The sequence below is a fragment of the Fundulus heteroclitus genome, chromosome 9 (assembly GCF_011125445.2).
Source record: "Fundulus heteroclitus isolate FHET01 chromosome 9, MU-UCD_Fhet_4.1, whole genome shotgun sequence".
NCBI lineage: Eukaryota > Metazoa > Chordata > Actinopteri > Cyprinodontiformes > Fundulidae > Fundulus > Fundulus heteroclitus.
The window spans coordinates 8,546,396-8,573,976 of NC_046369.1; the positions used below are offsets into that span (position 1 = coordinate 8,546,396).

Below are 27,581 nucleotides of genomic sequence, written 5' to 3' on the forward strand. Positions count from 1 at the left end.
CAGATGTTCTGTGAAGGACAAACAGCGCCACGATGACTGAGGAGGACAGCAGACAGGTTAGAGATAAAGTTAGGGAGAAGTTTAAAGCAGGGTTGGGTTATAAAAGAAAAAGTTTGGACATCTCCCAGAGGTCTGTTCAGTCCACTGTTTGATAATGGGAAGAGCCGCCGACCTATAAGGGATAAGAGAAGCAGCCAGGAGGGCCATGGTCACTCTGGAGGAGATGTAGAGAGATCGACAGCTCAGGTGGGAGAATCTATCAACTGTTAGTCAACTCAAATGTATTTATAAAGCACAGATCAAAGTGCTTTACGACAGAAAGGGGGGAGAAAAAATACGTAAGACGTTGATTCGATTCTAGGCTAAAGCTGTTGAGTTGCAAATACAGCCAAAGATAGAGGACATCTAACGACTGGTGAAGATTCTCTGTCATCCAGGTCATGGTCATTCCAAAAAAAGTTAAAAAACAAAGCAATTGGACTTGTTTTCCGTAGTTGAAGACGTTTCGCTTCCTCTCCAGGAAGATTTCTCAATTCAAAAGGTCTAGAGTACTGATGAGTACCAAGCTTTATACTACTGCCCAAACAAGCAGTATACATCTAAAGACACATTTAATCAGATCAACTCAAATGCAGGCGTGTAGACGTATGTTTTGAGTCTGGAGTATAAAAGGCTGAGTGCAGGGAACAGACCTGATTGTGTGGGGAATGCTATTCCACAGTTTAGGGGGAATAACACTGAAAATGCTCCATCTCCTCCCAGAGTAACTGTGTACACAAATCTGAACTTAGCAGCAGAGTGGTAAGAAGAAAGTAGTTGTTAAAAGGGAGCTACAAGAAGTCCCATTTGCATTTAGCCACAAACCTTGAAGAGCTGCATGTAAAACATTGAGTGTAATGGAATACTAGCACTCATCATCAGCCATAACAGACGATCCCTTCCATGATACATGATGGTGGCAGCATTATGATGTGGGGGTGTTCTCCTTCAGTAAATATAGGGAGGCTATTCAGGACAATCCTGGAGGAAAACCTGTTAGAGATTAGAAAAGACTGGGCCAGAAGCGGACCTTCTGGACAACAACTAGAGTTACAATGGTTGTGATCCAAGCATCTTCATGTGTGGCTCAGTCAAAGTCTAGACCTAAAACCCACTGAGAATCTGCGGCAAGACTTAAAATACACTGTTCCCAACTTGACCTTTTTTTGTAAAAAAATAAAAAGAACAAAAGGAAAATGTTTCTGTTTCTGGACGAGCAAAGCTGGTAGAACCCCCCCCCCAAAAAAAAAAAAAAAAAAACTGCAGCTGTTTATCTTGTCCTTTACTTAATATTTTACATTTATCTCATAAAACCCCAACAAAAATAGTAAGGTTTTTGGTTGTAATGTGACAAAATGTGAAAGAGGTTAAGGATTATGACTTATTCCAATTAATCTAATTAAGACACCGTATACTGCACATGGATTTTCTATAGTCTGGGCACACACTGCAAAAAGGGAACTAAAAGTAAGTAAAAATGTCTTGAAATTAGTATTTTTTCCTTGATTTGAGGAGCTAAATAAGACTATTTGCCAATGGAATAAGATTTTTGCACTTGAAATAGGAACAATTCATCTCGAAAATAAGATAATTAGATATCCTGCACTTGAAATAAGATGATAGAGATGAATTGTTCCTATTTTAAGTCCAAAAATCTTATTCCATTGGCAAATAGTCTTATTTACCTGCTCTAATCAAGAAAAAATACAATGATTTCAATAAAATTTCACTTACATTTAATTCCCTTTTTGTAGTGCAAGTACCAGTTTGTTTGTGCGTGCATGTAAAGTTGGACTAACACTTATTGCGTTTTGTTTGTGCTGCTTGTTCGTCCTTCAGACTCTACCAACGTGAGAATGACAAGGTTTTTGTGAGATCGAGTGGCCTGGGTAGCGTGTCTTGGTTTTGATCTTTCTGAATGAGACCATAACTTTAGGAGGAGCCTTGGCTGGATTGCTTTCCTGCATGCAGGGTGCAGAGACAGCCTCTGTGCTGGCTGCTGCCAGCACTGCTGCAGAGTGATGCAATGGAGCAGTGGGCTGTCAGAGCTCCTTTCCACCGGCAGCCGAGGTAACCTAAGAAGGCAGCAGCTGAGTGGACGAGCAGACTGATGTCATTGTCCAAAGAGGGTGGCACCGCTGGGTGTTTGAATGGGTCATGGACACTCTGGAGGGTCAGTGGAGCACAGATTAGTTCAATGACTTCCAGTCGGTGTCAAAAGTTTCCTGAGTGTTGTTGACGCTAAATCAATCATCAGACTTTAAACCTTTAAAGAATCTTCATAGATAATTCCAAGTTTTACAGTAAGTAAATAAAAACAAGAGCACACAAACACATAGATTTAGGCATTTTTAGATATTTTTTCCGGCTGTTGCAACAATCACTTAGACTTAGAGAGCTTTATTTGTCATTTTGTATGCACAAAGTGCGTACAGAACGAAATTTCGTTTGCATACAGCTTGAAAAAATCAGTAAATTGCACTAAATATCAGGATAAATCAGCATATCTTGTTTAGAAGTAGGGATTTTCTTCTTGAGGATCACACACATGCGTAGGTCGACAATCACCAGATATTGTGGCAGAGAGCGTCGCAAAAGCCGATGGTGGAACTGATAAAAGCACAAACGGCCCTCTCCAGGTCACAACTGCTTCCAAAAGGCTTGACCTTAGTTAGAAGACGGAGATGTTAAAAACCAGACTGCAGTACAGAGCTGGTTTGTTTGTCATATTTAGAATGAGAACATCAAAGTCAGTGGCAGCTTTGTTGCCAAATAAAATCCATTCCAAACCTGGCTTAGCCACTGTTTCATGGCAGAGAGACAATGTTGTGGATAACTGCATCCTGGCTCTAATGGTAAATGAATTTACGTAGCAATGGACGTGATGTTGTGCTGGGTTATAATAGATCCAAGTGACAACAAAGAAAAAAGCAGAGGGTCTAAAGCGGAGCCTCGTGGCACCCCACACGAAGGAGGAGCAGTAGAGGAGGAGACGCTACTGAGCACGACAGAAACGCCTGTGTAGATGATTCGGATCACTGACTGACTGATCCGAATCACGACGTGGCTAGACAGGGCAAAGGCGGGGAAGTCGTTATCAGTTTGGGGGTAATACACAGGTAAACAGTCTGGCTAGGCAAGGGATGAGGGCGACGATGGTTAGGGGGTTCGTCTTGCAATTGGCGGGTTGCCGGTTCGATCCCCCGCTCTGACTGTCTCCGTCGTTGTGTCCTTGGGCAAGACACTTCACCCGCATTGCCTGCTGGCAACATGAGGGCCCGGTGTTGCCAGTGTATGGGCCTCGCCTCTACCCCAGGGCAGCTGTAGCTACTGACATAGCTGTGAATGAGTGTGTGAAGGGGTGAATGACTGAAATTGCAGTGTAAAGCGCTTTGGAGGTCGTCAAGACAAGTTAAAGCGCTATACAAGTACAAGCCATTTACCATGAGTCCAGAATCCAGGCGAGAGAATCGGTAACGAGAGGCACACAGAGAGCAGAGGTTTCCAAGCAGAGGCAGAGACAGGACTGGGTCATTCACGATAGGCAGGAGAATCCAGACAGGGGCAGAGACAGGCCGGCATTGAAGAGCGGCAAGGTAGAAGGCAGATGTCCAGAACACAGAAGCCAACAGGAGAATCCAAGAAACGCTTCAAAAGCCGTGCCACGGATAACAACACAGTCATGTGGGCGAGACGGGAGGTCAGAGAGTCTCACAGTATCCAAGGACCAGAAGCATCAGAGCTACAGGACCATTAGAGTCAGCTGACAGAACAATGGTATTATAAATGTTTAATAAAGCAGATTCAGTAGTATTAAGGGATCTATAGGCTCCTTAGACATTTTCTAAAACAGCATTTTCTTCTAAACATGTTTGAATTTGCTTAAAAACAACTTTTCCTAAAACTCGGGAGCAAAAGGGCAGGTTAGAAATGAGTCTAAAATTTGATCAAAACTAACTGAGCAATTTGTGTGTTTTTATAAGAAGGCAGATTTCATAAACTAAGACATGAGTTAATAACAGAGAGGAGACGAGAACCAAGATAAGATAATGTTAGCATGATCTGATTTATAAAACCCTAGAAATGAAAGAAAGTCTACTTTTTCCTTTTTTTTTTTACAGTTGCTGGATTTATCATTGACGGTTTGATCTGGACAGTTTAATAACTGAACGACTAATATAGAGCTTTGTTACTGTAATGTTTTCTAAATGCGGTTTGTTTTTTCTTAATCAAGGTACGGGGACTACAGCTGGATTACCATGAGATCGCATGACCCCCCTCACACGTGTCAGTGTCAGTCAGCTAACACAGCAGCAGGGCAGGAGGGGCGACTTCTCCATTCAGTGGAGACTTTGGTGGCAGCTTTGAAGCGGGTTTTCTTCTCTGGAGATTGTCTCCATCCCGCTTCCATATTTTCCTAATCCTGCCACAGTAGACCTCAGTGACTTTGATCCTTGATGCCACCTTCCTTTGTAGCTCAGACACTCGTTTCAAGGATTAATTAAGCTCTCGTCATTAGAAAATGCAACATAAAAGTCACAGCAATTAGACCGTGTTCCCTGTGAGGCTGGTGCTGATAAGGTTCTGTGTGGTGGAAATTAGGTCATGTATTTTCCTGGCCGTCCAATCAGCCGCCACGGATATGCGAAACATACGGTTAGATTTGGTCTCGCTGAGGAGAAAGATGTTGTGTTCAAAGGCTGGAGGCAGAAATTGAAGTCTCTGCTTACGTTCTAGCAAATATTATGTCATGCAGACACATTTTATCGTAGTTATCAGTTCAATTTAAATGAAATTTCAATTTGTCATAGTATCTCTCACCTAAAAGTGTTGAACAAAGGTTTTCCCAGGTTCTGTAACAAAAACAATATCGTCAAAAGCGCTGAGTCCCCCTGAAATCATCATTCTTGTCCATCTACTATCTAATAGGGAAAAAGGTTACTAAGTTTCAGACTCAGAACCCAGAGGTAAATACATCCTAGTGAAGCAATCAAGCAAGGGCAATGTGACTGCTCTAGACTCTCTAAGAAGGTTTAAACTGAAGTTGTTCTAAAACCGGGTTTAGATTCAAAACACGGCATTTAACACATTTTTGGAGTTTTACAACCAATAAAGTTATCAAAAGTTACAAACCGCTTTACAGAATATGTATCAAGTGTTGGATAATCTGGACCAGATTATTAATTAATTCAGAAATTCAAAATATAAAAGCAGTGTAACAGTGTCCACAATACTGAATGGGAAGCTACCTTCAGCTTTGTGTTGTTATACGAGTTGTGGAACATCAATATAACAAAACCCAACCAGGTCAATGTTTAAATATTCTGAATACTGTATAAATATCTCAAAAAGCCTATTTCATCAAAGAATATCAGTTTATTTCTTCCATTTCTGTGGGTTGTGAAGTATTTCTGCTTTATCACAGTGATAAATAATCATAATTAGGAAGTTTACACATAATAATATATCTTAACTGCAGACTATATAACTGAAAATAGTCTTATAACTGCAGACTATTTTCCATTTGCTGTGATTTTGGTCCCTGTTGGGTCAATTAACTCAGGTGAAAAAGTAGAAAATAAGCTCTTACATTATAAAGACTTATTATAAAGAAAATCAAGGAAAATCCTTTGTTGTCAAACAGGATATGAAATTAAGGCTAAAAGGAAGATGACCAACGCTCATCTATCGTTTAACTCACCATTATTATTATTCTCCACTTTTCATTTAAAAACACACTTTATCTGTATAAAGCCACATAACTATTTAGTTCTTCTTCTACTGATAAGAGGATTTCCGGCAGTGTAGCAGGCTGCAGATTGCTGCCCCCGACAGGTTAATTATAGAAATGGAAAGCTGTTCTCTCTCAAATTGCCAATCCCCCAATTGTGGCTTGTGGGACTCAATTAAAATACACCTGTTAATAGCTAATCTGTACCCATTGCCAAATTGCGGGCAGTATTCAACACACCCTTAACCACAGCACATTTTGTGAGGATGCAGGAAATGAGTGGTTTTATTTAAAGCTCACAACTCAACATATGTGTGTTCTGGACCAATTATTGAATGTCGCTTTTGTTGTTGGGCTTCATATCATACTTTCTAAAGTTCAGTAGAAGGTTTTGTATTCACGTGAAATATGACGCTCTGTTCTCTTCCGTGTAAACGTATTTAACCCAATACTTGATCATCCTTGGAATCTGAAAAATGCATGAAGGGAACATGCAGAGGACATTGGCTGTAGCCCAGCCGCTAAAATAAAGTTGGATACTTCAGCTTTACCTCTGACAGATTTAGTCAGGTTCGCTGTCACACGGGTTCCTTTGAATACGGCAGCGTGAGGGTGGCATGGAGAGCGAAAGAGAAACATCCCTCTGAACTGAAGAGAAGAAAAGCTGTTTTCACAGCAGCAGACAGCACAAGCCACTGGTTTATGCCCTCCCACAGCTTCATAAGTGATGGGGCTGAGAAATGCTGTTCTGTATGATAAAATGCCAGCGGTGTGCGTACCTAATGACTCCCAGCTTAATGCGTTTTTCTGCTGCATCTGCCTCTGCGCCTACGTCGGCGTTTAGTGCATGATTAACCAATACATTTTCTGTTTTCCTGCTCTTCTTCTGTGGTGTGGCATGCGCTGAGCGGCGTATTAGCTGCACGTTGGGATGACCTTGCTGCTGCGGAGCTGTTTGTCTTTGTTAACCTCGGCTGAAGGGCCACGCACCCAGCTGAGGGATCATTTTATTTAAAGGAAAAACAAACAGCATTGAAATAAGTAACCATCTCGGTGAAATCAAAGTGCCACTGTGCTGTTGTAGTAATCAGCAGCAATCATAGCTCATCCTGCTGCGTCTTCCTAAAACAGACTTTCCTGGTGGCGCAAACTTATGATCCGAATGCTTAAATGTTGCTCAGAGCAACGGGGATCCGTCTGATTGCTGTTGATGCTAATCTGAGCTTATTAGGCGTATCATGTTCTGGCTTCACATTAATTGCATTCTCTTCATCACTGTCAAAACATAGTTGCTTCTTTTATAACCAACAGTTGTACTGTTGCTCGTGGGTGACTATTTATTTCGTGCCGCAACAATCTTCTCTTGAATGATTTAGACGGTCCTTTTAGTTGGAAGGAATGAGTCATCTGTACCAATGCGACTTCGGTAACTTCTGACGTCGAGATAATGATACCGTCTCGCACATTATGCACTTATTGAAGTGAAGCATGAAGATCAATGCCTGGAAATGTTCTTGAACATACTTTGCAATTTTAAAAAGGAACTTCTTCAGTTTTAATCACGTTCACATATGGAGGCAGGCTTTGCTTTTGCCGTAAAAGTGAATGTACATAAGAGGAAACAAATAGGTTTTTTTTGTGTGTAGGGGGTCTTTCAGCAATAATTATCAACTGTGGTAAACGTGTGCGTACAATGAATTGTTGCTATTGAGGCTTTATATTTCATTTAAAATGTTCTGGTATTACAAAGAGTTCCTGATGCTATGGACCCTAACAAAGCAGAGAAGAGAAACAGGCCTGGAACGACAGCTTCCTCAGAATTAAGGGTTGGGCTTTATCAATTTTTTTTAATACCATCAAGCCATAAACCGTCAATTGCTGTATGTAATTTATGATATTTTGAGGCTTTAATAAACAGTATATTGCTAAAATCACATCAACAACATAATAAGTAACAAATAAATACTGCACATAAACACTTAAAGGTGCCATGACATCACTGTCTACCATTTCATGTAGTTGATATTGCTGCATATGTAAATTCTCCAAAGAATTTCATAAAAAAATAACTTCAGGTTGTTGTTTTGTCTGGTCAAATATCCCTCCTCGGTTAAAAGGTTGGTTGTGGGAATGATATGCAGCTCTAGCTGGTTGACTTCACTCTGATTGGCTACAACCATATTTGGAAAACCTTTTAAACGGGGCCCCCCCCCCCCCCCCCACCGCTTTCCTCCTCCATCCACGCCTCCCTTCTCGGTGCATCACTCCGTTACAAATCCCTTATTATGGTTTTATGGCTGGTTGAAGTGTTTGTGTTGCAGGATGTCGGACAGGCGAGGCCAAGCTGACCCAAGGCTTCAACCTGGCTGAATGATTCAACACAGTGGGACCGAAATAAAAAGCCACATAGACCGCAGCGGGGAGCTGGCTGCAGCTGCACTTATGAGGCTGGGAGCCACCTATTTTATCATGATCAAACATTTTTGGTCTTTTTTTACAAGCATATAACGTGGCAATGTACCTTTTTGCCTGTTAAGCTCAGAAGGCACCCCTATTTTCCTTCTTAGGCTGCAAACTTTCCAGCCAGACACATAAGATAGTCATGAATGGAGGCACATGTGGAAACAGGTGTTAAAGTTTCTTCTTTGTGTTTCACAGGATCTCCGCAAATCTGGGCAGTGTTGCTTTTGCTTCTTCTCCTTGTCCGTCCCTCTGCCTCCAGTGCTTTGGGGCTTTTATTGCTGTTTCATGTTTGTTGGGAGGTTCAGCTTATATTGCCTCCTCTTCCTTCCCTGTTAGCCGCTGCTTAGTTTTCAGCTAAATATTACAGTTTTGACATACTTGGGTTTTGCAATTTATAAAATCTCTGTCAAATCAGTTTCAGGCCTTTATACCACTGAAAAGATAAACAAATAAGAAAAAACCCTGAATGGAGCATCATTGCATCGGGGTGAGTTGTATTATTGTGATGAGCTGATTTCGATTTATTTACATCTGTGAATGGTGCAGTAACCCTGCTGAATTCAGTGAGCTGATCAAAAGTTCAATATGTAGAAATCAGTAAATATTCATTGGTACAGACAGTGTGTCTGCATAGTGTATGATGAGATTAAGTTGTGTTTGTTTAATCATTGCAGTGACATTTGCACAGCACTCATATTACATTATGTAGCAGTGGCACGTATGTGAGGTATGACCTGTGATGGTAGCAAAATTCTGACCTGTCAAAAAAAAAAATCTGTGACAGCAATAGTTTGATAGGAGTATAAGGGTTCATACAACTGTCTGTCGTTTGCCTTTCTTGTAAGGGAGGAAAAGGTTTCAAAGTTTTCTTTCAGCAGCTGTCCAGCCGCGCACAGCAGTAGCTGGTGGAAATTTGGTCACTGCAGCACTTTATTTGAAGTCTTTAAACCAAAGTAACCAGGAAACGCAGGGAGATTTCTGAAACTATAGATTTAAAACTTCTGTGTCTTGATACTCAAATCTGGTTTATACAACTAATTAATATGTTTAAATTTATGTTAGAGTATTTATTAAAGAGGTGAACCTCAGATTCATTTACCACATGAGAACTTATTTAATTAATATCTAGTTCCTTCTGAGAGGTTACTGAGTTTATGTATTAGTTATGAGACATATTATACCCTCTTCTTGTTTTACCAGACATCCCTACTTCCTCATTTTGCCATCCCTTTAAGGGGTTTTGTATATATCTTGGGCTTTAACTTCCTCATACTGTAAGGAACCTTCAAGGAACTTCTTTTTTGTTGCTGGTTAATCAGGCTAGTGTACATATTTGGCTCTCTCTCTTGGTTGTACTGTGAAGAACCTTTCTTTGCTTTCTTTTTGTATCTCCAGCTTTGGTTAAGGAAGCTACAGACAATTTCCCTAAGTTGTTCTAAAGTATTTGCCTTGCAAGTAGTGATTTTCTCGCCCTACGTTCTCACGCTTTCAATGGCTTTATCGTTTCGTCTGTAATGCCTCTTTGCCTCCAGAAAACCGCCAATTTCTAAATCCCCGTTTATGTCCTCTTGATGTTCACGCTCTTCTATTCATAGCCATGAAGATTATCAAACTTTACGTAGGAAAAAATGATCATGCATACCCGAGAGCTTAAAATACTTTAGAGTTACAGATAGAAGTGCTGCTGGCGATGCCCATTCTCTGCTTTGTAAGATGTGTTGCAGAGATCTTACCAGTGAGTTTAGGCCGTGATCAAAGCAGTGTGTGACCAGCCTTGGTGAGGAAAAAGTGGGATTAAAGTGGGCTCGGTCACACTGCCCTTCACTTTCTCTGACTGCTCTGAGCTTTGGTTTGACTTGCCTTTTTCTTCGTTGCTAAGCACACCCTGCAGAAATACAATGACCCTGGCGAAGAATGCTGTTTTTAGGCTCGGTGGCAGAGGATTGCTCCATATTGGTTCTTTTCCCCATCCCCAAAACACGACTGGAGGGTCGGGAAAGAGTACAGAGGAATGTTCTGTCCTCCGCAGCTCATAAATGCACATATTATCCATGTCTGTGTCGGCACAGAGACGCTCAACGGGAAGCTGGGGAGTTTTAAACCACTTTATTGCAGATCTCGTTCCGCTGCCGTTCTTGTTTCTCTGATAATACCCTCCCGTGACTCATATGGTTTGGCCACTCTTTTTGATTTGTTTGGTAGAGGTGCGATCAATCTTCATCCTCTTCTCCTTATTACCCTCTTCAGGAGGCTAGATTTTGAAGTTAACCCTCGGTCTGAAGCAGCTTCATCTGTTTGTTTGTAGACTTCCTGTGATCAATGCTGCATATCTTTGCATTGTTCTATTGGTTTTCTCTCTGACAATTTTTGTTTTTTTAAATGAGATGGGGCCGAGTTTACTGAAGATGTGGACAGGAATAAGAATTTATTAGGAGCTAACTTGTCAGAAAATTTGAAAAGAGCTATTTTCTGCATCTTCAGATCTTAGATGAAAACAATTCACTTTCTTTTCTTTTTTATCAGCCTTATAAGCCATCGACTGTAGATAGAAAGGGGCTTGGTTGTGTCATCTTCTTAAAATTTAAATAAATTACAGACAGTGACGTCTCTTACTGTATTTATTTCTTGTCTCTCTTTCTTCCAGCCTCCGTCACTGGAGCAATGAATTAAGTTTATGGCTCTGTCCTTGCGCATCTTCATGATGTTGGTAGATTTAACCTTCAAAACCCATCCATCGAGCCGAGGGTCGACCTCATTGGCGTGGGAAGAGCAGGTTCAGGATGTTTTGACTGATTATATCAGGAGTCATAAAGCCTAAGTTAAAACATAAAAAGTCCTAAAATAAATGCAAACATGAATATTTTCATATATAACCAAATTTGTATTTTGTAATAATAATAAATGATTGATTAGAAGAAGCAAAATGTTTGCAGCATGCAGGTTTTTTTTTCAGTTGAAAAAGTAGCACGTCAATAAAGATGACAGACAAGTGGTTCATCCAATCATATGCAGGGATTTTTACACTACATCTCCGACGAAGCAATCCCAGATGGACGTGTGGAGCTCTGCGGAGCGAAATCCATCTGGCGAGAGTCAGGTTAACCACCACTGGGATATTTCCTCACAATCTGCAAAATTTCAGCCTTCCCATAGAAGGTGAAACACATCTATCATCAGCAAAAAACACATTTTCTTTTTTTACAACTTATCATCAGCATGTGTGGATTTCTTGTCTCTGGCATTGTGTCTGCAGATCTCAGCAGTCAGAAACAAACATACACACAAAATCCAATTCTGTTTTTCTTTAATCACCCTGAGCTAATCAGAGGCATTGAATCTTGACGTTTTTGAGTCACGCTGCAACTATTGGAAAAGTTCACTGTAAACCCCATGAGCCACTAGTTGTTCTTCTCTTTCTCCCCATTACTAAATACGATGCCAGTGCTACGCTTTGCAATCATTCTGCAGCCTGATAAAACATATGTGTGTTCTTTTCTGTCCCTGGGAACCTTACTCCCCAGGAAGAGAAGCACATACCAATATCTCTGATAAAGGGCTTTGATTATATCACTAAATGTATTTGCCTGGACATGGTGGATAGTATGTTTCAACTGCTTGGTGAGATTGCTTTGGGTGCAACGAGGGCAGTGGCAGGATGGGATGCGCACGACAGCAATACATAAATTATGAGAAATTACTTGGAGTGCTGCCAGTCCAGTGTGGGTCTTATTAAGGTTGTAGCCTCTGCGGGGGGGCTGGTGTGACCAGACCTGCCATAAATTCTCTGATGACCAAGCGGGTGCGGGTAATCGCTGACGGCGTTTAGTGAGGCCAAGGATGCACAGAGGTTAAAAAACATACAACCGTATCTATAATAATAATAAAAAAAAAATCTAAGAGCAAGCTCTGATCATAGTGTTTAGTGAACAGCAAATACTTCTAATGTTCATGTCCTTCTATCTAAATGCTTATGAGGAGCGGACTAAATTATGAGGAACTGTTGTATAGATTATCCATATTCATAGTTATCACAGGCTGCAGTAATATCCTCTTGGCTTCTCATTGCGTAGGGAAGGAAATGGGAGGGATGTTGTAGTAATCTACAATAATCGCTGGTTCCTCTTGGATATTGATCAGACTCTGAGCCTCTGTGCATCTTTCCCGTCCAGGAATAGAACGAACATCATACAGATCGGCTATTCAAGTCGTCCATCTGACTCACTGCTGCTGTGTCTTCTTCGCTGCTGCTGGTTGTGTAAAACTCTATTTCTAATAGATGATGCTGATGACTGCTGGGCTGCATTGGAAGGCCTTTATTTTGGTGCCAATCTCGGCATTACTCTCAATAATTCAATTAGCCTTCATGAAATGATTTGCTATGATACTTCATTGGTGAGACGCCGACTGAAATGAGGCAGATCTTCACCTGCAACGCTACGTTGTTGAGGATGAAGGATAACTGGAGGTGTAAAGGGGATGAGGGGAATGCAACAATCCCACATTAAGATGATTTTATACTAAGGTGCAGTTTTGGACTGGGAGTGTTTTAGAGTTGGTCCTTTTCCCGACATGTAATTATTTCATGATCCACTTATCTCTAAGTGTTTGCAGGCCATTTTTGTGCATTCCGGGTTAAAAAATGTTTTTAGTTCAGTCAGCTTCTTTCTTACACCATAAAATATCATGTATATAGACAGATATAACATTAAATAACCCCATGACCTCAAGCAAAGGGTCATTTTAATACCTTGAAGGTCGTTTAGTGTCAATATTTAATGATGCTGCAACTATCTGTAACCAATTTGTGTCATATGTGTGTCCTTTTGTATCTATTCTTTTCAGATTTTTGCATCGAATCGCAATCATCACAGTTATAAATATCGGTTATAGGGCAATTGTAAATAAATGTTTGCTTGCAATATTTGGTAGTATATTATAGTTGAAGGACATGCATGCAAGATCTGCTTGACAGTAATATATCTGGCCTTGTTTGATGGATTTTCACTGCACTCGATGTCTATAATGGGTGTCTATTTTTAGTGGCTGAGATGCTACAGCTCATAAAGAGGGGTATGGCCATTGTGCCAGCCGTTTCCACTGAAAGAAAAGTCATTGCAGATTTCAGGAACTGTGTCACAATGACATGTTTGTTTCTTATATGGCTCGGGTCTATCCTTGAAGCTGTTTTAAAGCTGTTTGTACATCTCTGCTCGCTCCAGGTTACATTGCTTTCTATCAATTTGTAACACCACTTTGTTCTATTTCGTACCCATAAACAAACCATTTGGTGTATTATTCTATTTACATTCATAAAAATGCTTCAATCCCACCTCTATTCAAACATAACTGTATATTTTCTACTAAATTTACTAGATTTGACCACCATAATAATTCTAACCAACCTCTTACAGATATATTATTATATGTATTATTTATTGAACTCATATAGTACTTGCAGTTCTCCTATGGCTAAAATACAGAGGACTAATTTAAGTAATTGATATTTTAAGCTGGAAATGTCCCTCTGGTACACATTGATGCCTGATTAGTTCAAAACGTCCTTCAGCAAACTGCTTCATTCAAAGTTAAAACAATGTAATATGGTGAAAGGACCATGAGTTGGCTTTATCTCCAAGGCTGCGTTCCACCACCCTGCAGAGGACACTTGTTTCCAGGATCGAGTTTCAGTCGCGAAGCGTAGCTCATGATCTTAGGTGAAGGTGAAGAATGTAGAAGGACACAAAAGTCAGAAGCTTCAGCTTTAGACGCAGGTCTTTCTTCATCTCAATAGATCAGAACAGCCTTCATTTTACCCCGGGTGAAGTCCCAATCCAACTGATTTGTCAAAAACAAGACACCAAAGGAATTGAATGCTTCTAACTTTGCTTAAAAAAAACTCCCAGCATATTTAATCATGTTTTTTAAGTATCTAGCAACCAAATCTGTAATTTAGTAAGATATGTCCTGCATTACTGCTTTCACTCTTTGGCTGTTCAGTGCAACACAGCAAGACCGCTTGAATGTATTAACATTGCTTAGGAGTCTAATCCATGTTCTTTTGTTTTGTGTTCATCTCAAAAGCCTTCCTCCACAATAGCAGTTGTTCCCAGCTCAACAAGGAGCTCTCTTTCCTCCACAAAGGCCTCCATTCATTACTTTATATTTATCATCAGCACTCGCTCATTCATAATTCCTAATCCTCCTGCTTGACAATGTTCAATTCAGCTGGTTAGATAACCAGTCTGCAGTGGTTTGAAATAGTGCTTTGCCCTAATGGGGCACGAGAACGGTCTGCTTTTACACCTTGGTTACCTGAACGAAAGGCGCACAAAATTATTTCCCCCATTTAACCCAGGCTTTATAACGCAGCCGAGGCAACGCATTAAACATACCAGCTAACCATGAATGAACCCCCAATTAGCCCACTTGGCAGGAGGAAAGATACAGTGGGAAATAAATAGAGGGACATTTATTGAGTCTGAGGGAGGAGAGCGCAGAAAAGTGATGCAAAGGAGAGCAATAAGATGGCACTGGGAAAAGTGATACTTCAACTATTCTGCTGCGTTAGCATTACAGCTCCTCCACCTCTACATCCTCTCACCATGTCCTGTTCCTGGCGCCCGGCCACGGGTGCCTCCAGTGTCACATACGGTCATCGGTATTTTGAAGCCAACGAATCGTCCCTATTATGCTCCTTGCCACTGATAACGAGGAAACCAGAGTCCTGACATCCAGGAAGGTTGACATCTTTATCCCATTTGTCACTGAGGCGGAACAGACACCTCCTGCCCGAGAAAGAAAATCCTTACCCTAAACTACAGGTTGGGGTATTTTAGAAGAGGTTTCTATGTTTCTGTCAATTTGGCTACTGCTAAAAGCTTGGGTTAAAATTGCAAGGAGGAGATGCAAAGATGGGTTCAGGTTTCAGTCGTTATGTTGCGACGGTTGCTCTGGTCTGTCTTGGCGAAGAAAGCTGCACTGAGCTGAACAGTAAAGCTCACGATCAAAACTCTCCGTCTTCTTTCTGAACCCTCACTTTCAGTCATGAAACATGGATAATAATTGGAAGACAAAGTGGGCTAGATATAGGTAATAACTGAAAGACAGATCCCGTTGACAAGAGGCTGATAAGAGCTTCCTCGTATAGGCGGTTGGGCCAAGCTTTTAGAAAAATAGCTGTGAATCTGTGGTGAAGAAGAGCCGCTGGTCCTCTTCACTGAAAGGAGTCAGGTGAGATGGGTCAAGCATCGCATCGGGATCCCGAACAGACTCAGGACTCGGTAGAAGAAAGATGTTTCCATTTGAGCACTTGATTGCACACAGAAGGAGGTGGAGAGTGTCGCTGGGCAGAGGGATGTCTGGGTTTCTGTCTTGGACTCGTTATCCACAACCCTAACTTGGGTAAGCAGCAGACAAATAATACCGGAAAACTCTTTAGATCGTTGTTTGGACACTGTCCCAACTGTGTCTTCATATAAATGTTTATTTAAACCCAAAGTTTTTGTTGCACTTGCCTGTGAATGCAATAACCCTAGAATCATGTAAAATGCGATAAAGTTTTGATAATATTTGGTTTAAAACAAAACCTCCTCAGAAACCAATCATATCCTGCATTAAATTACCTAACCTTTGCTTTGTTGTCGTGATCTGTCAAGAGCAAACACACTCAACTGGCGCGCCGTCTTCCTTTTTCTGAAGAGAAGTACAGGAATGTAGTTACATGGATAGGGTTGCCAAGTAAGCTTTTGTGAAGCCAAGAGTTTCAGCACACCCGTTTAAAAGAAAAACAGCAAAAGTAGATTTATAAAACAATGGGCTTACATTTGAACACATGCCAAGGAAGTTGTTTTGTGTTTACTTCCTTAAAAAAAAAGCCAGAGGAGGAAGGCATTAACATAAATGGCTCATTACTTTGTTACAAAACTGGTTCCACAAGAAAGCACAGCATCTAAAGAGGCTTAGCAAAAAAAAAAAAAAAAACTTTCCCTTGATCTATTCTCAAAATTCAGTTTCTCATTTATTAAATTAATCAAAACCGGAAATCCTTCATTATGTAAATACATCCACAAACAGCAGTGTTTTTGATGCAACCTATTTCAAGTTTATTAAAAACCTGTTTAGTCTTATATAGGGTTACAGGCTGCTGGCGCCTGGTCCATTGGTCCATTATTGGTGTGTGTGTGTGTGTGGGGGGGGGGGGGGGGGTCACTGGTTCATAACTAGTCATGCTAAGGCTAGATTAATTACTTTCCATCATTTGGTTGCTCTGGAAAACATAGCATGCTCTATTTTCTTAGAGGCCTATATGTTTCACCACAGACAAAGATCAACATGCTCTTGGATACTAATGCTAAATGTTTAATGGACATCTGGGCAGCTGCTGACCTACTGAAGAAATTCACAGACTTCCTTGAAATTAGAAATCTAATGCAGATGTTACAGTGATGCAAAGATTTAAAAAGCAGCCTTTGCTTTAACCGCTGTGGAATATTTGTGACTGGAGATGTTTTAAGATAAACTCCCCCTGGTCTATTTGATTATAGATCATTTTTTTCCCAATAATATTACAAGACTATGTTTAGGTATCTTGTTTCCGTTTCTTCCTTTTGCATTTAAAGCTCTGCTTATAACCTGGTCATGATCCACCTGCACAAAGTGTGAATAGTTTAATTTCTCCTCTGGTCTAAAGATAATGATCAGGAGTGTATATGACGTTACTATTACATATTATTGAATCAGTAAGCCTATTGTATTATAGCAGCAGCAGGCGGAGTAATTGTTGCTTTTCTGTTCTAAAATCCAATCTGATTATGTTAGATTTTCTTTAATTTTGTGCAAATACGGTGAAACACTGACATGTTTACTCAAAGATATCTTACGGTGCCCTGTAATTCAACCTCACACAGACGCTGCTGACTTTAGACTGTTTCTGGTACTCTAAAAAGGTTAAGACACTTCACAGTTCTAAATAAAGCTGAACTACAATTAAGCAAAATATAAAACAGCGTTGCACACCTGTTGACGACTGTTAAAGGAAGCGATTCGTTAGCAGGAGGTCTTACTTCAGGCTGATTATAGAATAGATAAAATCTAAATCTCAAACCTTGGAGCAAACGCTTTACGGCTAAGCAGCTCCAGCTAAAGAAATTATGCCACTCAGAACAAACAGGAAGCCAGTTTTAATGAGATGTTTTTTAACTATATCACAGATGATGCCGAACCTGTCTGCTTAAAAGTAATACAGAAATCCCCCCTTTGTAGAAATGTATCAGTCGGCCAGAGATTAGAATCGCACAGTTTTCCCTCCATCTGCTCTTATCAGTGATCAGCAGATCAGACACCAAAAAATTTACCTTTTCATTGAATACATAAAAAATAAAAGTTCCTATAATATTCAGTCTATGAATTTATCAACCAGCTGCATGCAGTTTGATGCACTTTCTGGACTTGTATAGTTACCAATTAATGGGTAAGAAACTCATGCTTAAATATATAAATTAACTCACTCATGTGCAGCTAAGCCCAACATTATTTAAATCCATGGCAGATTTAGACTTAAAATCGTTTTAAATCAACCATTACTTTGTTTCTGATAGGAAAAGAGGAGGCTATTTCTGAGGATAAAACAATGTAAGAGGAATAGAAAGTTTGAATTGTGTTCTCTTAAAACATTAATACAGTTTTTACTGATTTTAATAAATCATCGAAAGCCTTTGTTGGCATTTTAGCAGTCACACCCTTATAGTTGCTGACCAGCATGTTTCCACTGATGTTTTGATTATTTAGATTTAATGATTAGCTCCAAATTTCTTATGCTGGAAGGCCTCCTTGTCATCACCCTAATCTTTTGTTCCTCTAAAGGTTCTCAGAGTTAAGTAAGGACTCTAGTTGGGCACCTCCAAAACTTTGATACTAATGTTACTTCCTGTCAGAAGAAGCTCTTTGGTAAAATTAAAAAAAGGAAATACTTAAGGTATAAAGAATGGTGAGTTTAACTATATTTGATATCTTTCTTTTTTAAATTAAAGTCAAATGTACTGCATTACAGCACATTATGTTGGTTGGTGCATTTATAAATGGGAGTTCTGAGTTTTAGTGCATTTAAGAAATTAAAAAGAAACTTCCTGATTTTTCTCTATTTGACATCAGGAGAAAATGACCTGATTCTCTGGCTGATAAATTAGTGCTTCTCTACATCTAGTTGCTTCATTTTCTAGTGGATTCAAAAGGTCTACCTCTATCAAAGAAATTGATGCACATTGGGCCCGTCACGATAACAAATTTTGCTGGATGATAAACTTTTTAAAACAATTATCATGGTAAATCATAACATTGTCATTTGGAGACCCATCCATCAATTTTCTAACACGTCTATCCCTCATGGGGTTTCGAGGGGTGCTGGTGCAGCTGTCAATGGGCGAGAGGTCGGCAGTCCATCGCAGCATTTGGAGACATTTTTTTAATATAATATAATAATTTGATAATGGCATAATAACGTTTTTCTTTCTAAAGAAAAACATCAGGTTGGCTGACGTCATTTGGCTTAAATCCTAAAAACTCCCACACCGCAGCGGTCGTGTTCGGCTTTGACACCAATTTAATTTTCTTTTCAAACTATTGTTCCTCTGGCTCTCCTTCACGAGGCTCTCATGCTAAACTTTGAACATGTGCCTACCTGACCAGATTTAACTCCTCTTACACAGGAGGACGGTACTGAAACCTTTTGCTATCCAGTCTCAGAGAGAGGAGAGGGAAACACAAGGAGGGTAAAAAAACGCAAGCTTGCAAATCATGGAGCTTATTTTCATGTGTTTAAAATTTATCATACGATTAATTGATTTATTGTTTATCGTGACAGGCCTAATGCACATGTTGTAGTTTATGTGTTCTAATTCTTGGGAGGGGAGTCTGATTCGTTCAAAATTGGACTCAGCAGGTCAGAGCTCCAAGGGAAAGGCTGGATCGGTGCATCTCTGCTGTTTAGTGAAGGGAAACGGTGAGAACACTGCAGCTCGCTGCAGCTCTCCTATTCACTGGAACAACGGAGTGTCTCAGACCAGGTTTATTTGTAATATCAGCATCAAGCGTTGCCGCTCTTCTCCCGCTCTCCGTCTTGCTGGAAGGCTGCATCCAGATAAGCTCTTAAGCACAATGATGACAAATACCTCTCGAGACGGCCTGACTGAGTGTGAAGGCAGCGGAGCCGAGACACACGCTGAAGAGACGCAGGCAGAGAGAGCTGGAGGGACTGATAGATGTGGACTAGAGGGAGCGAAGAGAGAGGATTTGGTGGGAAGAAAGAGGCAGGGATGGAAAAATGAGTTAGGAGAGAAGCGGGATTGACGGGGCTCTGATGCAAAGGAGAGGAGTGTGTTGAGGGAGAAGACAGAGAGGAGAGGCAGCAGGATGCTCACACCAACATTTATCTACCTGCAAGGAAAAACGGGGAGTGGAATTGGTTTTTGGATGGTTTATTTCTGTAAATGTACGCAGACTACTGCATGCAGTCGGGTTGCATCGAGGACATATTGCAACATAAAATCTGTGACATCATCCAGAGAAGACGGCTCACCCGCTACTACCATCTAATGTAGAACAGATTACTGGATCAATGTGGGCTTCTGTGCTTTTTTGTCTCTCTTATTGTGTCTCTGCTCTGTCTTCTGTAACCCCCAGTCGGTCGAGGCAGATGACCGTTCATACTGAGCCTGGTTCTGCTGGAGGTTTTCCTTCCCGTTAATGGGGAGTTTTTCTTCCCACTGTCGCTTCATGCTTGCTCAGTATGAGGGATTGCAGCAAAGCCATGTACAATGCAGATGACTCTTCCTGTGGCTCTACGGTTCCCCAGGAGTGAATGCTGCTTGTCGGGACTTTGATGCAATCAACTGGTTTCCTTATATAGGACATTTTTGACCAATCTGTATAATCTGACCCAATCTGTATAATATGATTGAACTTGATTTTGTAAAGTGCCTTGAGATGACATGTTTCATGATTTGGCGTTATATAAATAAAATTGAATTGAATTGAATTGAAAAAAGTGAGTCAGGGGTTAAACAACAGCAGGAAGGAGGAAAACAGGTGCCCTGACATTGAATTTGGTGAACTTCTTCTCCAAGGTCTTGGTTGATACAGGTTCCTGCACAGGTTGGCATGGGCCGCTATAACATCCCCATGGTGTGACCAGCTCGAAGAAAAATACCACAGTATGGTGGCATTCACACAAAGTTCTAAACACAAGCTAATGTATTTCATTTAAAAAGGAAATGCAGCAGTCACTCCTGCCGCTGATGAAATTAAATAATACATCTGATATAACAGCCACAGTAATATTTACTATTAAACAGATTTATTGTCATTTTGATGTGGCAAAAATGATTTTACATTTAGAGACGCACCAATCAATTGATCAGATCATGTTTTCAACCAATTTTTCCTTGAGCAGCAGGTCAGATTGTAGAAGAAATCTGATTTTTTTCCCTCTTAATCATCAAATGGGTCAAAACTAAGAATCAGTTTATAATCAACTAATATTGGATTCCTAGATGCAGTTTTAAATATCAGATAAATTAGGATAATCTTGTGACGTTTCATTCTAAAAAGAGAATGTTGACACAACTTAAATTAATTGCTTCAACAATTCAATTAATTCTATTAATTGATTTATTTGCAATGGTTCGATAAAATAAATTAAGTTGGGTCAACTTAAATCAATTGCTTGTTACCAATTGAAGCAATTCCCTTAAGTTGGAGCTGCCTTCTCTTTTCCGATAATAATAATAATAATAATAATAATAATAATAATAATAATAATAATAATAATTCAATGTTCAGTACTTGGACTAAAGAAAAAAGAAATTAATATATATATATATATATATATATATATATATATATATATATATATATATATATATATATATAAAAAGATGGATTTAGCAGGTCAGACTGAACCCCCACAGCAGTTTCCAGGTTCTTATTAATTATTATATACATCTAATCTTTCTCCATTTTTTTTATTCAGTTTTGTAAATCATTATTAAAACATTAAGGTAGTTATAGATACATTTAGTTGTCGCACGCATTTACAATTTAAAATAAACTATCACATACATACCGGAATATGTGTTTTTGCAGAAAACTAGAAATTGTGCGGGAGGTTTCAAAGTAGGTTGATTATGTGCCGCAGAGATTTAGCATCACTGTTAGGGCTTGTCTGCTCCGGATGTTACCAGCCAGAGGAGGAGATGATTGCCATGAAGGAGGTTGTTGGGCGTTTGAACTTCATTAAGCTCTCTGCCTCGGATGTCATCATTCCGTTGTAATTGGAGGATTTGTTTCATTCGCACTCATTGTAGACCTGACAGAGAAATGCGTTTTCTGCTTCTCCCTTTGTTTAGCACTCCTCAGAAGTACTGTCCATGTTTCTGCCTCTATTGCTCTCTTACAGTCTCTGTTTATATTATATAATCTAAATAAATCTAAATATATAGTCTACATTTTTACGTGAAAACTTGAAACTCTGATGTGAAGATATGCCCCATCGTCTCCAGTAGCAGAAGGCACACACAGACGGCAGACATGATTTAGCTAACAGCAAAGCTTTTTAGAGAATAATTGAAATCCTCTGGATCATGTCACTTGTAACTTTTCATTTATCTCAAACAGAGAATGCAAATTAATTTCTCTATTCAATGACATTTACTATGGATTTCAAATGTGTACAGGCACCCATACAAAACAAGGTTTTTGTAACTTAAAAACACGATTTACTGATAAATCCTGATTAGCTTTTTTTCTACCTTAATGTGACATATTCTGCTCAGTTCAGCTAAAAGCAGACACATCTATTACACAGGAAATATAGAAGATGAGGAAAGTGCACTAAGATAGCTCCAAAATTTAGCACATCCTCACCTTTTAAACGTATTTCAGGACCAAGTCGCCATAGTAGGCGTCTCTATGCGGTTCTGGACTTTGACTAGGCCATTCCAAAACATGCAAACCCTTCTGGGGAAGACGGGTTGTTGGAATCCCTGTGATGCTGAAAAGGCTCCTCATTTTAGGCTTTCTACCAGACACCTGTAGGTTGGATGCCCAGTGTTGGTTTTGTCTCATATATTAAAGGTTAAATAAAAAAATATATATATATATTTTTGAATTACGGCATAAAAGTTTAAATCTTCCCCCACAAGGTCTGGGGAAATTTTAGACAGGCTGCATGTTTGCTTTGTGTCCTTTCTGTTACCAAGTGCTTGCTTCATATTAATTAATTTATATAAAGAGTAATGAAACAACTCTTTTTCTACCTATATGAGCACTTTTTCATATTCTACTTTGTGAAAATTGGAGTAAACAAATGTAGCGTTTTGGGCAAGAGTAGCTGGTGTGCACTAAAAGACTTTTGAATGTAAATGATTAGAGGAATTAAATTCTACCTGCAGAGAAAAAAAACTGATTATAATCACAGTGATGAATATTAAAGCCAGAGTCTCAATCGAGCAGAAGGAACCTGTTTATTATCAAGACAACTAAAGACAGTAAAAAGCATCATTAACTCTCTGTTAATGCGACCTTCATTTATGCAGTGTGCTTGAAAGTTGACTTATACTCGATTGATCTGGCGGTTTATATCACAGCCTGTCTCTCTCTCGCACATAAACATCCCAGAGAAATGCTTCAGAGAGCGGCTCAGATGGCAGACAGACATCCTGTGTGATGCTCCCGCCTGGCTTCAGTCTGATAAGCATTAGCCCTGGAACCGTCATCTCGCTGTGACGGCCGTGAGTAATACAGGCTTTATCTGTAGCACCGCCGGTCCGTATAAGCTACTCGGCAGCGACCTGGATTCTGTTGCACGGCCAAAGGCGCTTTTAAGCTTGGAAATCATCAGACGTTTTTTTTTTTTCTCTAGTAAATATGTCAAGGATTAGTCTATCAAAACACACAATCTTTGTAAAAAGTACTTCCTTGACGTTTAACACTAACAAAAATATAGCATAGAAAGGCTTTTGTTAGGTTAATAGATTAAGGTTAATAAAAGTCAGATGTAGTGTTGCATTTTCTGTACGTTTATGACTGTCTAGTTGATCTAAAGGCAGATTCAATAATAAAAACTGAATCCATCTCATCATTCAGGGGCTTAGAAGAGCAGCTTGAGCAGAAATTACTTAGATTGTTGTAAGGAAATCTTTACAGGACTGCTTTAGGCAATTCCACTTTGTCTAAATAAGTTATATCCAGACTTTTTGTCACATGGGACAGAATTGGCAAGTTAAAAGTGCCATTATTTGTGTTTTCATCGATCCCGTTTTGCAGTTAAACATGTAACATTTCCAGGAAACAAAGCAGTAAATTCTTCTTCTACTTTTTTTTCAAAAAGGGATGCATAACTTATTGTAGATCCGCATCATAAAAGTGGATATTCCATGTTTGCCTCACTAATCGAAACTCACGCCGTTTCTTAACTTGTTTTAAGTTGAATGTTTTCAGTTTAGTTGGTTTTTAGTTGTTGTTTTTTTAGCTACCAGAACAAGATGTGGCTCCATCTTTCTCACAAGATACATGCAATATTTTGCCAAGTTTAATAAATGGATGGGTAGATGTCTATTTTTGTGAGAAAGCTGCAGGATGTTATTAGAATGTTGGCGCAAACACAAAAACACAATGGCTCATAAATGTGTTTTTGTGCTGCAAATATCTAACATATTCCATTTTAATAAGTATTAAATTCTCATGGAAGACCTTGACATAAATTGTTCACTTGTATCTAATGGCTCTGCACCAAATTTGTACCATTCATGAATTCTGGTATTATTATGGTATTCATGAATACCATAATAAAAATATAATTTGTAGCCAAAGTTATTAAGAGTCACTGTGGAAGGTCCAAAGAGCCACTTGCAGCTCCAGAGCCACAGGTTGCAGACCCCTGGACTAGATGAACACTAAATGTTTAATTTTGATTTGGCATCTAACTACCCTCCCCTAATTTCCAATGAAGCACTATTGATGGAAGTTGTTGTAATTATGGCATTGCTAATGACCTAAGCTGAAATTCAGGCTCTATTAACTTGATTCAAAGCTGTCCCAGGTATCATACTTACTGGTTCAATCAATTTGTTAAAAAAATATTTAAACGTTTAATTTATTTCAGCAAGCTAATTTACACAGTGTGACATTTTCAAGCCTTTATTTCTGTTAATTATGATGATTTTCCCACTTACAGCTAATAATAATACAGCATTTAACTTAAGATTAGAATATTACATCTGGGCAATAAAAATCACTTTTAGAAAAGAAATGTGGATTTATTGATAGAGTTTAGACCAGGGGAGCCCAAATCCAGTTTTTAAGAGGTACTATCCTGCAACTTCTAGATGTAACCTTCACCTGGATCAAAAGAGTGGCTTGTTACCAGGCCTCTGCAGAGATGAATAACACGTTGATGAGATAATTCAGGTGTGTTGGCGCAGGGAAGCGTGCAAAAGTTGCAGGATTGTTGCTCTCCAGGACTGGACACGAGCAGCCCTGGTTTAAACTCTCAGTTTTACGACTGCGAGTCACAAAATACAACTTCAGTGTTTGAAGCTTCTTTTATCTGCTCAGAGGGAAAAAAAAAAACATATTTCAATGTTCATAGAATTTAAACACATTCTCATAAACATGATAATTCCTCTTCCTCATCCACAGCAAGAGTTAAAATGATGCTTGTGATTCGGAAACCTCCAACATTATTTCTTGGAGAGGTTTTTACAAATTTGCTGCAACTTAGTTATGTTTGAATTTTCTTGGAGATCTTGGAGACCATAGGGTGGCATTAAAGGGCACATATCATGCAAAATCTGGTTAATTAATCTTAACTTTGTTAAACTATGAACTCAAAATTATGTTTTTTATTAGTTTATGATGCCAGATGCAATAAAAAGCCCACCTGTTTATATTTCACTGAGTTTTCAGATGTTGTACTTTAAATATTGGATTACCCATTAATAGTTGGTGGGTGATGCTCTCTGGCCTTTACTGGGTTTGCTGCTTCAATTGAATGATGCCTTTAGCAGTGACAATTGTCTTAATTTGGGATCTAAGCATTAGTTTATGCAAATCCAGATGCAAACCTGATCGACTGTGTCTGTTAATGCTACACCGAGCAACAAATCCATAAAATCATGCAAAGTGTCTGAGCTGCTGTCGAGTGGGATTTCTAAATTGAAGGCTTGTAGAAGTGTTGAAGCCAATTCGCCGGCTGCTTCTCTCGAGTGTGATTGTGCGCGCTGCTCTCAGCCGTGAATACAGGACTCATTAGAATGGCTGTCATGTCACCGCAGAGCCTCCAGCATTTCAATCCAAAGCACAGCCGAGTGACCAGTCATGTTTCTGCCCCAGAAAAAAACACTCAAGATGAAAAACATCCCACCTCTCTATGTTTCCCATCTATTATTTGGCAGTGATAGAAAACGCGCTATGGATGGGGAAATTGTAAATGATATGAACTTAGTTTAGACACCCTGTCTACTTTTAAGACCAGACTTATGGCAGATTGTCTCCCATTACCCTCTTTAACATAGAAAGTATTTCTGGATCAATGGTTCTTTGTTCTTTTTGTGTCTCTGCTCTGTCTTCTCTAAGCCCCAGTGGGTCGAGGCAGATGAGCGTTCACACTGAGCCTGGTTCTGGTTCTGCTGGAGGTTTTCCTCCCTGTTAAAGCGGAGTTTTCCTCTCCACTGTCGCTTCATGCATGCTCAGTATGAGGGATTGCTGCAAAGGCATGGACAATTGACGATTGTCCACTGTGGCTCTACGCTCTTTCAGGAGGAGTGAATGCTGCTTGTCAAGACTTGATGCAACCTGCTGGGTTTCCTTAGAAAGAAAACGTTTTGACCAATCTGTATGATTTGATTGAATTTGACTTTGTAGTACCTTGAGATGACGTGTTGTGAATAGGCACTATATAAATAAATTGAATTGAATCGAATTAACATACAATGTGTGGAAAATTTCTCCCCTTACAGATTTATTTTCTTTTTTTTGTTGCACTGATTTTTTTCAGATCATCTAACAAATTGTAAAATCAGGCAAAGGAAACCCGAGTAGTCTGTAATCTGTCAAGCTCCTGAGGTGTGCAGACTTCACCCCCCTCACTGGGTTCATATCTGACGGAGACGATTCTGCCTACAGGTGGGAGGTAGACCATCTGGCACAGACAGAACCACTTGGAGTTTAAAAACACTTGAGCTGATCATCGATTTCAGGAAGTACGCAGCTTCCCCATCTCCCTGCAGGACTCCTAAGTGACCACAGTGAAGTCCTGGAGGATGCGTCCGTCAGAACCAAAACAAGAACGGTTTATTTCCCTCTCTTCTACGCATACCCAGGGAAACAGGATGCCACAGATTACTAGCTAACAGTTCCTAGACACTCATCTTAAGAGTTAATGCATAAAGGCTCCACTGTGCTTTGTTTTTAAGGACATTGTGAAGAGCGATAATAAATGTGTTACCAGGCAATTTACTGAAAACACACTGAGCCAAAAAAAATCAATTTCTAATTGTAGAAGTCATCCTCGCTTAATAAATATCCTCAGTTCTATTTTGTTTGTTTTTGCGAATATTTATGTGTGAAAATATTGATTATTTATGTTCTAGCAAAACTTATGGAAAACGCTTTGCAACAGAGCCAGATAATTTTGTATCCTTCATAACATACGTTTGTTTTGGTAAATGTTTGTCTTGTCGGGTGATTTTTGTTTGGTGGCCACATAGATGTAGTTGGATAGTGTCTTATAAAACTATACAGGCAGGGTGCCATATACATGACACTTTAAGAAATAAATAATAATGAATCATGTTGAGACACATATCTCTAGCAGAATACATTTAGGGGTGCTGTATTTTTAAACTAACAGTAATAGATTGAGTCTAATTGTCTGTTCTCCTGCTCTGTTCTTATCATTCTCTGTTTAGCTCTGATTTGGTTTCCAAAAACCTTTTAGAAAGTGTTTCAAACGCTAAATACTTCACGAGATTAGCTTGTCTTTATGCTTTTCTGGCGGGGCGGAAATGTAAAACGCCGGGACTATGCGTGAAAGGTGGATGAAAATGAGGTTGAAGGTTATTTTCAGGGCAGAAAATCAAACAGTAAATCATAAATGGATGAAGCTGAGATTAAACCAGAAGACCTAATTTCCCTGAACTAAACCAGAGTTTGCTGCCAGAAGCTCCATGATGGGTTTGTGCTTTGCAGCCGCGTCGCGCCGCGCGTGTTTTGCATGGACACAATGCAAATATAGTATGTGTTGTTAGAAACGTGTGCAGCGTGTTTCCTACGAAGCCTCAGGGCTCTTGGAAGC

At 39.6% G+C, this 27,581-nt stretch overlaps 1 protein-coding gene across 2 annotated transcripts in view; it reads left to right on the forward strand.

The window, feature by feature from the left end:
* Positions 1 to 27,581, forward strand: part of ano8b (anoctamin 8b) — a 59,296-nt gene that overhangs the window by 1,046 nt on the left and 30,669 nt on the right. The gene's annotated exons all lie outside the window — the stretch shown is intronic.